Raw genomic sequence first — 12,191 nt, 5'->3', positions numbered from 1 at the left:
TTCCTAAATCATCAGTCTGACCATATCATCTCCCTACTCAGCAAACCCCAGTAGCTCCTAATTACCTCTAGGATCAGATCTAAACTGCTCTGGATGGCATTTGATGTTCTTTACAACCTGGCTCCTTCCTGTCTTTCCAGTCTTCCCTCCACGTATTCTATGATAACTGCTCTATGAGATGGTTCCCCACACACGATGCTCCATCTTTTATCTCCAGGCCTTTGTGAAAGCTGTTCCCCACACCTAAAATGCTTCCTCTCCTCACCTCCTTAGCTCTTAGAATCTCTGGTTTCCTTGAAAACTCAACTGGAGTGCAACCTTCTTCAGAAGGTGTTTCCAAGCCCCGAGAGCTGCTGGTGCCTTCCCTGTAATGTTACTTTGTCTCCTTTTTTATGTAGAGTGTATGTATGTATGTGTGTATGCATACATACATATATATACACAAACACATATATATACATAGACACACACATATATGTGTCTATATGTGTGTGTGTGTGTGTGTATACAGAGAGAGAGAAGAGAGAGAGAAGAGAGGAGAGGGAGAGAGAGAGAGAGGGAGAGAGACAGAGAGGGAGAGAGAGGAGAGAGAGACAGAGAGAGACAGAGAGAGAGAGAGAGAGAGAGAGAGAAGCAGCTGGATGATACAGTGGAAAAAGTGCTGGACAAGTCAGGAAGACATAGAGTCTGACACAACTGAACAGCAAATACACCTATATACAATGATATGTTAGAGAGATCCAATTGTTAAATTTTCAGTGTGAACAGTCACACTTCAGAAATCAGCAAATGCTACAAATTAGGATTTGATCTATTGTTTTGTTGGCTGTCTAGACTTAAGAGAGTGATAGAGAAAATGTTAATGTAGATTAAATTTAAAAGTATGCTGTTCATACATTTGCCCCCCAGAAAGCCAGTTGTTAAACTTCTACCAGCACACCCCTACCTACAGATGTATGTGTCATTCTCTTCATTAGAATGTAAGATCCTTGAGCGCAAGGACTGTTTCACTTTTTGTCTTTGCATCCCCAGAGCTTAGCACTGTGCTTGGCATATAGTAGGTAGGTGCTTAATAAATATTTGTTGATTCTGAGATCCTCAGGGATCTGGGCATTGCCCTGTGCTGTTAAACATTTTTATCAATGACTTGGATGTATCCATAAATGGCATGCTTATCAGATTTGCAGATGGTACAAGCTGGAAGAGACGACTAACACATTAGATGACAGAGTAAGGATCCAAAAAAAGAGCTTGACAGCCTGGAATATTGGATCAAATCTGATAAGAAAAAATTTAATAGGGATTTAGGGTAAAAAGAATTCCACAAATACAAAATGGATGAGGCACAGCTAGACATTCAGTGTGTTTGAACAAGACCTGGAGGTTTTAGTGGACCACAAGCTCAATATGAATCAAGAGAATGGGATACGGCAACCCATAGGTAAGCAAATGCAATCTTGGGTTGTATTAAAAGAAGCCTAGGGAGGTAATAATTCCCTTGTACTTTGTCCTGGTTGGACCAAGCCTGGAATACTACGGTCAGTTCTTGGAGCTACTTCTTAGGAAGGAGAGTCATTAGTTGGAGCATATTCAAAGGAAGGCAATCAGGATGGAAAAGGGCCTCAAGATCCCGCCATAGTAGGATTGGTGGAAGGAGCTGAGATTTTTAGCCTAGAGAAGAGACTTGGAAAATGGCTATGTTCTAGTACTGTAAGGACTGTCATTGTGAAAAGGGTTTAGACTTATACAGGATCATCAACTTGGAGCTGGAAGGAACATTAGAGGCTAGCAAATCTAGCCCCCTTATTTTATATATGAGGATCAAGTGACCCAGGCAGTTTGAGTGACTTGCCCAGAGTCACACAGTTAGAAACTGACTGAGGCAGAATTCAAAACAGATCTTCCTGACTCCAAGTCCAGTGCCTTATCCACTACACCATATTGCCTCTCCAGTTCTGCTTGGCCCCAGTGGATAGAACTGTAAGCAAATGTTGAAAGTAGAAAGGAGGAGAATTCAGGATTAGCAGAAGGAAAAACTTCCTGACAATTAGAGCTAACCAAAAGGGGAATGGTCTGCCCCAGTAGGGGATAGGTTCCTCCTCAGTGGAAGTCTTCAAGTAAAAGGCAGCTGACCACTTGTAGGGGATGTCGGAGAAGCGTTTGTTCCATGCAGACTGGATTAGATGCCCTCTGGGGTCCTTTCCAAATCTGAGCTTTTGATATTCTAGGAGTTTTGATAATTCAGTTTAAAGAGTCTCTGACTGGACAGAGGTGCAATAAAAGATGTTTTCATTCTGGAGCATTAGAAATACAGTTCAGGGGTGAAGTAGATGCTTGTCCCTGAGGTGTTTGGGAATTTGTAAGAAGGGGGAGAAGCAAGGCAATGGAGAGATATAAAAGAGGGAGCCCTTTTAAGAATGGGGTATGGGGAGGAGTGAACAAAAGGATAATTGACCTTAACGTTCCTAACATATTGGCCTTATGTGTTGGGGCAGGGAGGCAAATTTTGTTTCTCTGTGAGACCCACAATCTCTCCTTGTTGGACCGGGGCTTAGGTTGGGGCTTAAGACACTTGATCCCCAAGACACCTGCTGACAATGTCCCATGCAGAGCCAGCCATGATGCCTGTATTCCTTGCTTAAGAACCCTTGGGACTTTGCCTTCCATCCCTCGCCAAGCCTTTGCCTGGGAATCGGGCTGGGGGCCAAGGCTAACAGTTTGGCAGAACTGGAGGAGGGGCAGGCTAACACAGCTTTTGTCAGGGGACACCCCCTTCTAGGGAAGGGATTTGGGAGCCTCAGGCAGCCCAGAAGAGAGTTCTATGGCAGAAGGAATGGGTGATCAACCCCCTCCCCAAGGAAAGACAGAGCACTTCAGCAGTCCCACTGGAGGCCAGCTTGTTGCTCAGGGACAAGAATGTGTCTAGCCATAGAAGGGGGAGGAAGGATGCTGAAAAAATAGCTCAATGAGCTATTTATAGGCCAGAGTTGGGAGACTCACCCTCCCTATCCCCTAAGCTCGCATCCACCTTTTTCTTACTCCTTCTGTCCTCCCATCTCACCAGGTGTCCCTGCCAAGTGCTGGGGGGGGGGAGAACCGGGAGAAGATAGAGACAGAAAAGAAATATCCTGGAAGCGGAAATGGACTGTGACTTGATCCTTGGAAAACCAGAGTCACAGCTGAAAGGGACAATAGGGAGCTCTGGAAGTTGGTACCCAGGCAGAAGGCTGTCATCTCTTTCTTCCTGGACTGAAATCTCAACCATCTCTCTGGTAGGGGATCAGGAGAGGTATCACAGCTTCTCATATTCTCACACACTCAGGCAAATACCCTCCCTCACAACAGAGAGGACTAAAAGCTCCCTTCTTGATCCAGATAAACAAAGGTAGGCACCCCCAGACACACATCTGGACTTCTGTTAACTTACACTTCTACAGAGAGCCACAAAGAGACCTCTGCAACCTTGGAGTATCAGAGTTGGAAGACCATTTAATCTAGCCTTCTTATTTTATAAATAAGCAAACTGAGGCCAGAGCAGTTAAGTAACGTAGGAAGATCAGTCACATGACTGGTAAATGTGGCTGTGTAAAAAAGCCCAGACTGCTCCTCCAGCCAAGGCAGGAGACACACAAACACTTCCTTCATTCTTCCCCCAAAACATCCCCACGACACACTTTCTGACAAACACAGGCTGATATCCCACACACACGTGCTCTAGCACTAATAAATAACAAGATTTCTACATACAGACTCACAGATGCAATACCACCAACGTATATCCGTTTAGAAGGGGTAAGAAAGAGTAAGCTCCTTCGGTGGGGCTTGGGGCCAGCAAAAGTGAATGGGACCCTGTACTCTCAAGCTCAGTCCTCGGAGCTTTCTCAAGCTTGGCCTTGAGGTAGACACACCTCCTCAACCACTCCTGCCCCTCCTTTGTCCTTTTACCTCCCTCCAAACCCCAGTAATTGGGCTAGGGAAGCCTCAGATTTGGATCTCAGCCCCTCGGCCACCCCCAACATCAGATCAACTGGGGAAATGGATTGAATTGGGGGATAGGGGTGGAGAAGCATACTCGGTCCTTCCTGATGGACAGTTGGGGTGGAGTGCGGAAGGGGGGAGTCTCTCCATCACTCGCAGAGAATCTCCAAGAGAAGTCTCTGGACTGCAAGGAGGGAGAAGTGGGGGGAACGAAAACAGAAGGAGGGGGAGTTTAGAATGGGGAGGGGGGCATGAAGGGGGGGGGGGCGTGCAAAACTGGCAACGCATGCGCACTCCAGCCCCGAATCCTCTTTATAAAAAAGGGAGAAGGCGAGGAAACCGCGGCGACAACCCTGGGACGCGAGGCCCCCAGTGCCGCGGCCACCTGCTGGGAGTGGGGAGTGCAGAGCTAGCTGAGAGCCATCTGGGCCCCGGGCAGGCGGACAGGCGGGCAGCAGTGCAGCAGCCGCGGGCGCCCCGGCTAGAGCGCAGCCGGAGCCGGAGCCCCGGCCGCTTTGTGCAGGGCTCCCCTCGGCTCGCTTCTCTCCCCTCTTCCCTCCCCCCGATGCGGAGCCGCCTACCAGCCCCGGCACCGCTCCGCCTAGCAGGCGCTGCGGGGATGCGCCGGCGCTAGGAGCGGGTGCCGCCGCCCCCTTGGCCCGCGGGCGGCCGGACCCACGGACGGCGCAGCAGAGGAGCCCATACGCAGGTGGGTGCGCTTCCCGGGTCTGGGCCTGAGACGGGGAGTGGGGGGCAGACTGCAGGGGGGAGGAGAGAAACGTCCGGCGTCCCGTTTGGCGGACAACGCAGCCTCGGGCTCCGCCGCCCGCCCCGTCCTGGCCGCCGGCTGATTTCTGCTAGCTCTGCCCGGCTGGGTTAGGGGTGTTGGAGGTGGGAATTCTAGGAGAACTGGGCCAGCTGCAACCCCTGACTCCTTCTCCTGGGACTCTGGGAAAGGGGAGTTGACAACTGACCGGTCCCTGGAGGGGACTGACTCCTGGGACCTGTGACCGGCTCTCTCCATCCCCATCCCGTTAGCACCCCTGACGTGCCTCCCTCTGGAGAAGAGCTTGGGCCATGTCTTCACTTCCTCCCCACTACCCTGTCAGTGCGCTTAGGGGTCTGGGGAGGGGGGAAGGCGGTATGAAAATGGAGGAGCCCGCCAGTTAACTGGGGTAGGAAGGTGGAGAGGAAGGAGAGTTTGGGAATTTGGGATTGTTAGAACAAGAACTGAGGGAGGGGTTTGGGGTCAGCGACTCAGGGAGTGGGAAACACGGCTGATCGCCCCCAGAGAGAGTAGGAGAGAGAAGCAAATATGATGAGCTGGGAACAAGGAGGGCAGGGAAGCACCCTGGTTGAAGGCAACACCCAGGTGACCCAGGATCCTAGGTGATTTGGGTTAGGACTACACTCAGGAGACCCCGGGGTGAGACTGGGATTCTGGGGTCAAGTAAGTAGGAGAACCGGTTAGACGTGGCGGAACTGGACTAGGATAGCTTCCTACAATGGATTCTTCACTCCCTGGGTTAGGAGCAGGAGTTCTTCCCCTGCCCAGACCGAGGCAAAGGAGGAACTTTGAGGTGGTCTGTATTGTGTCTGTGCGGTCCAAGGCCTGGAGAAAACACCCCTGGGATAGGGAGCATGGAAGAAACCTGCCTGGGGATGGAGGTGGAGAGTGTGAGAGGAGCTAATGGGAAGTGCACTAGAAGCTCCTTCCTTTCAGGCCACATCTAGCGGGGTGCCCTTCCAGCAGTGGCATTGGGAGCTGGAAGGACAGGTTTTCCAAAAGGAGAATCAGTCCAGAATGCCTCAGAGGAAATGGGAGTGAGAGGGACTCCTCGGACTGTGTAAATGTATCCCTCCGCCTACTCCCCCTTTCCCCCTCTCCATTTCTCATCCTGTGTCCTGGTACATATCGTGTGTGGAAGGCAAGCGTTGATGTTGGGGCAGGGGACAGCCCTAAAATACCAATTAGAAAGGGAGGGGAAAAGGAAGGGTCTGAAAGGTCCAGCGAGGGACTCAGGCATCTCCACCTGGACTCTTCCAACCATCACCCTTCCTTTTCCTTTCCTCCCTCTTCCTGGACCACCCAGCTCTTCCACCGGGTACCCCTGGCCAGAAGTCCTGGAGTGGACCGAGCATGGGCTTTGTTCGCTTATGGGGCTTCCCCAGTGGTGTGCCTGCCTCCTGCTGGTGGCTTTGATTAGAGGGGTGGATTCCTTAGGCTGGGCAGCTGCCGCTTTGGCTTTTCGAGTCATTGCTTTTGGGCGAGGGAGGGCGATGGGATGGGGGGGGGGCGCAGAAGAAGGCAAAATAGTGTGTTCTAGAGTATGGAAGAGGCTAGGTCTAAGGGAAGAGGTCATAGCTTTCAGCAGCCGCCCCTTCTCTAAAGACATACCGCCGACCTCCCCGACCTCCTCCACCCACCCCATCCCTCCTTCTAATCTCTGCGTGGCTGTAAGTGCATATCTGGAATGACTGTATGTCCATGTGTGTTAAGAGGGGTACCGTAGTAAGAGTGTATGTGGTTGTGACTGTGTGTGCGCGACACTGCAGCCATGTCTTTGTGTGTGAGAGGGGATATGTCTGCTGGGGTGTGACTGTATGTTAGGATGTGTGGTAGTGTTCCTTGTGTTGGAATAGACAGATCCCTGGACTTGGCATCAAAGAAAATGGGTTTGAATTCTAGATTTATTGCCTTTCTGACCTTGGGCAAGTCACATGACCTCTTTGAGCCTCAGTTTCCCCATCTGAGCCTTTACATTCCTATGTAAAAATGAAAGGCAGTTTTAGATCTCTTCCAGCTCTGAATCTCTCTGTGTGTGTATGTGTAGAATTATGTGTTTCTTGGCTTGTGACTCTGTATGTGTGTGTGAAGAAAATTATCCATGGGTTATGACAATGTAATTCAGTTGTGTCCAAGAAGAACCCAGAATTTGAGGGCCTTATCTTTCAGCTTTCAGGAAGCTCCCTTGGATTTTCTGAAGCCAATTTGGCCCCAACATCTCCCTGAGTTTCCACCCCATAGCTGGTGACCAGTCCCACCTCCAGGATTTGTCCTGGGACCTTTTTAATGCCATCACCTGCCCAGCCTGGGATACAGTGGATTCCAAAGGGACCATGGTAACCTGGGAGAGATTTGGCAGATGGGGTTGGGGAGGTGGATGTCTCATCTCTATTCGCCAGCCTGAAGATTAAATTTCCCTGTGCTCTACAGCTTGTACCCCTCTCCAGAGTTGGTTTCAGCCCTTCCCTGCATTCTCTCTCTCTCTCTCTCTCTCTCTCTCTCTCACACACACACACACACACACACACACACACACATACACACACAAATACAGATGCAAAGAAAGCAGTATTCATACCTACAAATACATACCAACAGAAATGCACCTTCCCAAACTCCTCCACAAAAATACATTAAAAAACATACTCTCACACAAAGACACATGGACATTCATAAGTGTTTTCCCACAAAGGTACCCACACTGTAATCCCTTCCTTCCTCTCAAATATATGTACCTTCAAAATTAGGAGGTCAGGGAAACCCAGTTTAAGAGAGGAAGCTGGATATATCCTCTAATCCTCCTCCCTTACCCCCACCCAACCCCCCAACACTGTCATTTGCCCAGAATTGGACTGGGTTCCAGCTGAGGCTAGTCTCTAGCTCCCTCTTTGCCTCCACTTGCATATGCATGAAGCCTATGAATTATTCATAAGATGACAAAACCCTTCACAGCTGTGAAAATTCACCAGGACTCTGGAGTGAGGGGTTATTTTAAGAGTGTGACTTTGGGTGACTTGTGCACTGTGTGTGTGTGTGTGTGTGTGTGTGTGTGTGTGTGACTGGTTGCAGGTACAGGGCGGGGGGGGGGGGGTAGTGCCAGAGAATGTGGGAATGTGACTATATGACTAAGTGGATGATTCTGTGTCTATGATGTCAACTGAGTGACTGCCTGTGACTAGGGGTGGAGCGAGGTGGGATATGACCCTGAGAGAGTTTGGCTCTGTGTGTGTGTGTGTGTGTGTGTGTGTGTGTGTGTGTGAGAGAGAGAGAGAGAGAGAGAGAGAGAGAGAGAGAGAGAGAGAGATGAGGTTAGAACATACTGGATGCCAGTATTTATTAGCACTAGAGGGAGACCCCATCCTACACCCCCATCAGTCATCAACAACCTGACTCATTGCCTGCCTGCCCCTGGCCCTGAGCAAAATGGATTTTGCAAATTGATTTTCATTTTAAATGGGGATTAAAGAAACCTATGGGGAATCTTTCTGTAAGGTGAACACCTTTCCCAACTCTCATCATGACCACTTGTCTGGCAAAATCCTAACTCTTGTTGTTGCATTTCCCTAAAGCAAAGTCCACTTCATTTTAGATTGGGAGAGGGGTATGATTTGGTTCCAAGTGGAGTCAAGGGCTGAGCAGCCCCTTGTTAAGATCCAGGGGGAAGACAAAGAGAACACACTATCCAGTGGGATGCTCATAGGTTAACAGTAGTGTAGTCCGGAGCCTGGATTAGGGCCTGTTGGCACTGCAGGCACCCATGTCAGAATGTCCAGCTCCCACTCAGAAGTTAAAAAGCACCTAGCTCTGGAGTCAGGGATCCCAGATTCAAACCTTATTTCTAATGCTTACTACCTGTGTGACCACGAACAAATCACTACAACTCTGCAGGCCTTTTTTCCTTATCTATAAAATGAAGGGGTTAGACTAGAAGTCCCCTGAGTTGCCTTCCAATTCTAGATCTATAAGCCTACAATCGCATGAGAACTGAAGACATATACTAGAGGTAGGATAGGTAGATGGGTGTATATTGGGGGTCGAAGACTGTTCAGATCCTTGGACTTCCAGGCTAAAGGAATTGCATATCATCCATTTAAAACCTTTTGAGTATGAGGATCCTTTTTTAATGTCAGCATTTTTTCCTTTCTTTTCTGCATGCTTCTAACACAATAGCAGCTGCAGTTTTAGTGTCTGTTGATTGAGAAAATACAAAGTAGGGTCAAACCTGCTTCTGATGCTGTAATACTTTTAAATGAATTTATATTTTGTTTAAAAAGCATCTACATGCTTTTGGAAAATAGCAACACATATTTCTGTGAGACATTATCCAGCTTATAGAAGGTAGATTTGCTTATTTATGGATTTGGATTTGGATTCAGGGAGCTCCTGCAAAAACTCCCCTGATCACAGGTTGGGAATCACTGCTGTGAGCAACAGAGAACCACTGTAGTTCCTCATTGATCTCTCTCCCAACCCAACAACTCTGCAGAAGTAACCAGATTTATCCTAGAATCTTAGAACATAAAATGTCAGAGCTGGGAGGAATCTTAGAGCACAGAATGTTAGATTGGAAAAGGACCTTAGAACACAGGATTTCAGAGCTGGGAGGAACCTTTGATGCCTCTAGTTCACCCCAGTGATTTTTTAGAAGAGGAAGCTGAGACCTGTAAAATTCAGTTTTGTAAAGCATGACTCTGATAAAAGCAAATTCTACCCTGCCTACTGAAGTCTGGATTCCTTATCCTTATTTTTAAAGACTTGTATACTGAGGCCTTGACCTTTTACTTATAACCCATGCCATTGATACCAAGGGTCAGGGAGTTCCTGGATGGCTTCTTATGTTAGGATCACAGCTCACAAGTTCCTTTCAAATGAAGGGAAAGCAAAGAGGACTTCCTATCATCAGGTGTTCCCTCAGCACCATGGACAGTGTTCTTCTGTTTAGGCAGGACTCTAGCCTTCCCCATCGGGAGCCATGCAGTGATGTGATGTTAGGGTCATAGCTACAAGACCTGAAGAAAGTCCTTCCACACTGTTGGGTGGCCTACCCAGCCCTGAAAGCCATGCACTTCCTCCTTCAAACTATAACTCTGCTCCTCCATCCTGCCTCCTCCCCAGTGTCTCTTTACTTGTTGTCAGACAGGGGAAGCGAGGCCAGTCTCAGGTCTTGTTTCCAACTTCAAGGGAGGAATCAAAGGATCATGTACATATGACTTAAATCATAGATTTCAAGCTGGAAGGGACCTCAGAGGTCATTGAGTCCAAAAATTTCATTTTACAGATGAGGAAACTGAGGCTAAGAGAGGTAAAGTGACTTTCTTGGTCACATAGTAGGCTTTCCTGATTCCAAGACTAGTACTCTATCCACTACTGGGTCTGAGCCAATGTTGACTGACGTTTTTCGACTTTGGCTTTTTTTGGTAATTCCCTCTCACTCAACCCATTTCCACCCACTATGCCAACCCCTCCTACCTCACATTCAGAGCACCCTCCCTTCTCCTATACCCAGGGCAATCTCAAGGGCCCTCTCTAGGATGTGAAGGATGGGGAGGCTAATTATAATTTGCCCTTCTATCCATGTAAAATTCTGCAAGCTTGTAATAAACAGGGGGAAGCCTCAGAAGTGAGGATCCAGGAGTTCCCAAGTGGAGTTCCCAAGAGAGGTTTCAGCTCACCAATTACAAGTATATGACCCTATAATCTGACTATATCATCCACCCCAAAGCTGATATGCTTTGGGCTTTTATGAGAGTCTAAATTGAAAGACCTGAACAGGAAGCGTCCTTAGAAACAAGAATGTCAGAGCTAGAAGGGCTGTGAGAACTTAGAACCTAGAATATCAGAGCTAGCTCTGAGAGGTCATCTAATCTAACCCCATACCCCTATTTGAGATCTGAATAAATGGAGGCATAGAGAGGAAACATGATTTGCCCGAGATTCAATGGCAAAGCAGAGACCAGAATCCAGATCTTATGACTTTCAATCTGATGCTTTTTTAATTCTTGTTGAGCCACTTTGACCTCCTGGATATTTAAGGCCAGAATGTAATCCAGGATAGGTCCCTAGCTGAGGCAGATAGTTTAGACAGCAGAAGCAGCTGTCGAGGGTGGCTGGTCCCTTGTTAATTAAATGGATACCAGAAAGCAGGCTCCCTGGGGATCAAGGTATGGATAGAGAAGGGAGGATTACAAACCCTTGGTGTTGCCTGCTATCATAAGTTGGGGAAATTCTCTTTATCCTATGAGACATTTCTTCCTTTTGTCATTCGAGAAACCCTGGAATAGAATCCTAGAATCTTGGATTCATGGAATAGAACCTTAGAAAGATGGAACAATAGAATCATACAACAATTCATTTGTTCATCAGCAGATATTTGCTAAGTCCTCACTCTAGGTAGCTTGCTATACTCATCACTGGAGCAGATACAAAGATGGGCAACAATAGTAAAACATTTCTCTGGCTCTTTCAGCTTTACAAAGTGCTTTCCTTAAAATGATCCCATGAGGCAGGTAATTTGAGTGTTAGGAGGAACTAGGACCCAACAAAGGAAGTAACTTGGCCAAGGTTGTGATGCTAGAGAGAAACAGAGCTGGGCCTGGAATGCAGACCCTCTGATACCAAACTGAGCTCTTTCCACTACCCTACCCTGCCCTCCAGGAACTTGTGGGGGGTGGGAAGGACATGGAGTGGGGAAGGTCCAGAGAGGGGTAGTGATAGCCTTGCTGGACTCTACCCTGATCAGACCACATCTGGAGACTTGAATTCAATAAGAACAACAATCATTAACATTTATATGAAGCTTTAAGGTTAGCGACATAATTTACATGTTGCATTATTTGATCCTTCACAATAACCCTGAAAAGTGGGTGCTATTATTTTTATCCCCATTTTGACAGATGAGGAAACTGAGGCTGAGAGAGTTTAAATAACTTGCCCAGTGTCTCACAGCTAGTAAGTGTCTGAGGCAGGGTTTGAACTTGGGTCTTCTTGCCTCCAGGTTTGCTGCTCTACCTAACCATGGCACCACCCAGCACCATTCTGGGCATATCTTTTTTGGCGATACCCTGACAAATTGGCATGCATCCATCCAGAGGAAGATGACTAGGACAGTAAGATAACAAGAGATTTTGCTTAGATGAGGATTGGTGGAAGGAACCATGAATTTTTAGCCTGAATAAGAGGCTTAGAGAGGACATGATAAATGTCTTCAAGTATTTTAAAGCTTGTTTTGTGGAAGAGAAATTAGACTCCTTCTGCTTGTTGCTAGAGGGCCGAACTAAGAACAATGGGGAAAAGTAGCCAAGACATAGGTTTGGCTCTGTGTGCAAGGAAAATCTTCCTAACAATTAGAGGTATCCAAAAAATGTAATGGTTTGCCTCAGGAAGCAATCTGTTCCCCATCAGGAGAGGTCTTCGGTTAGAGACTGAT

This window comes from Trichosurus vulpecula, chromosome 1, assembly GCF_011100635.1.
Source record: "Trichosurus vulpecula isolate mTriVul1 chromosome 1, mTriVul1.pri, whole genome shotgun sequence".
Lineage (NCBI taxonomy): Eukaryota > Metazoa > Chordata > Mammalia > Diprotodontia > Phalangeridae > Trichosurus > Trichosurus vulpecula.
This window is presented reverse-complemented; position numbering follows the sequence as displayed.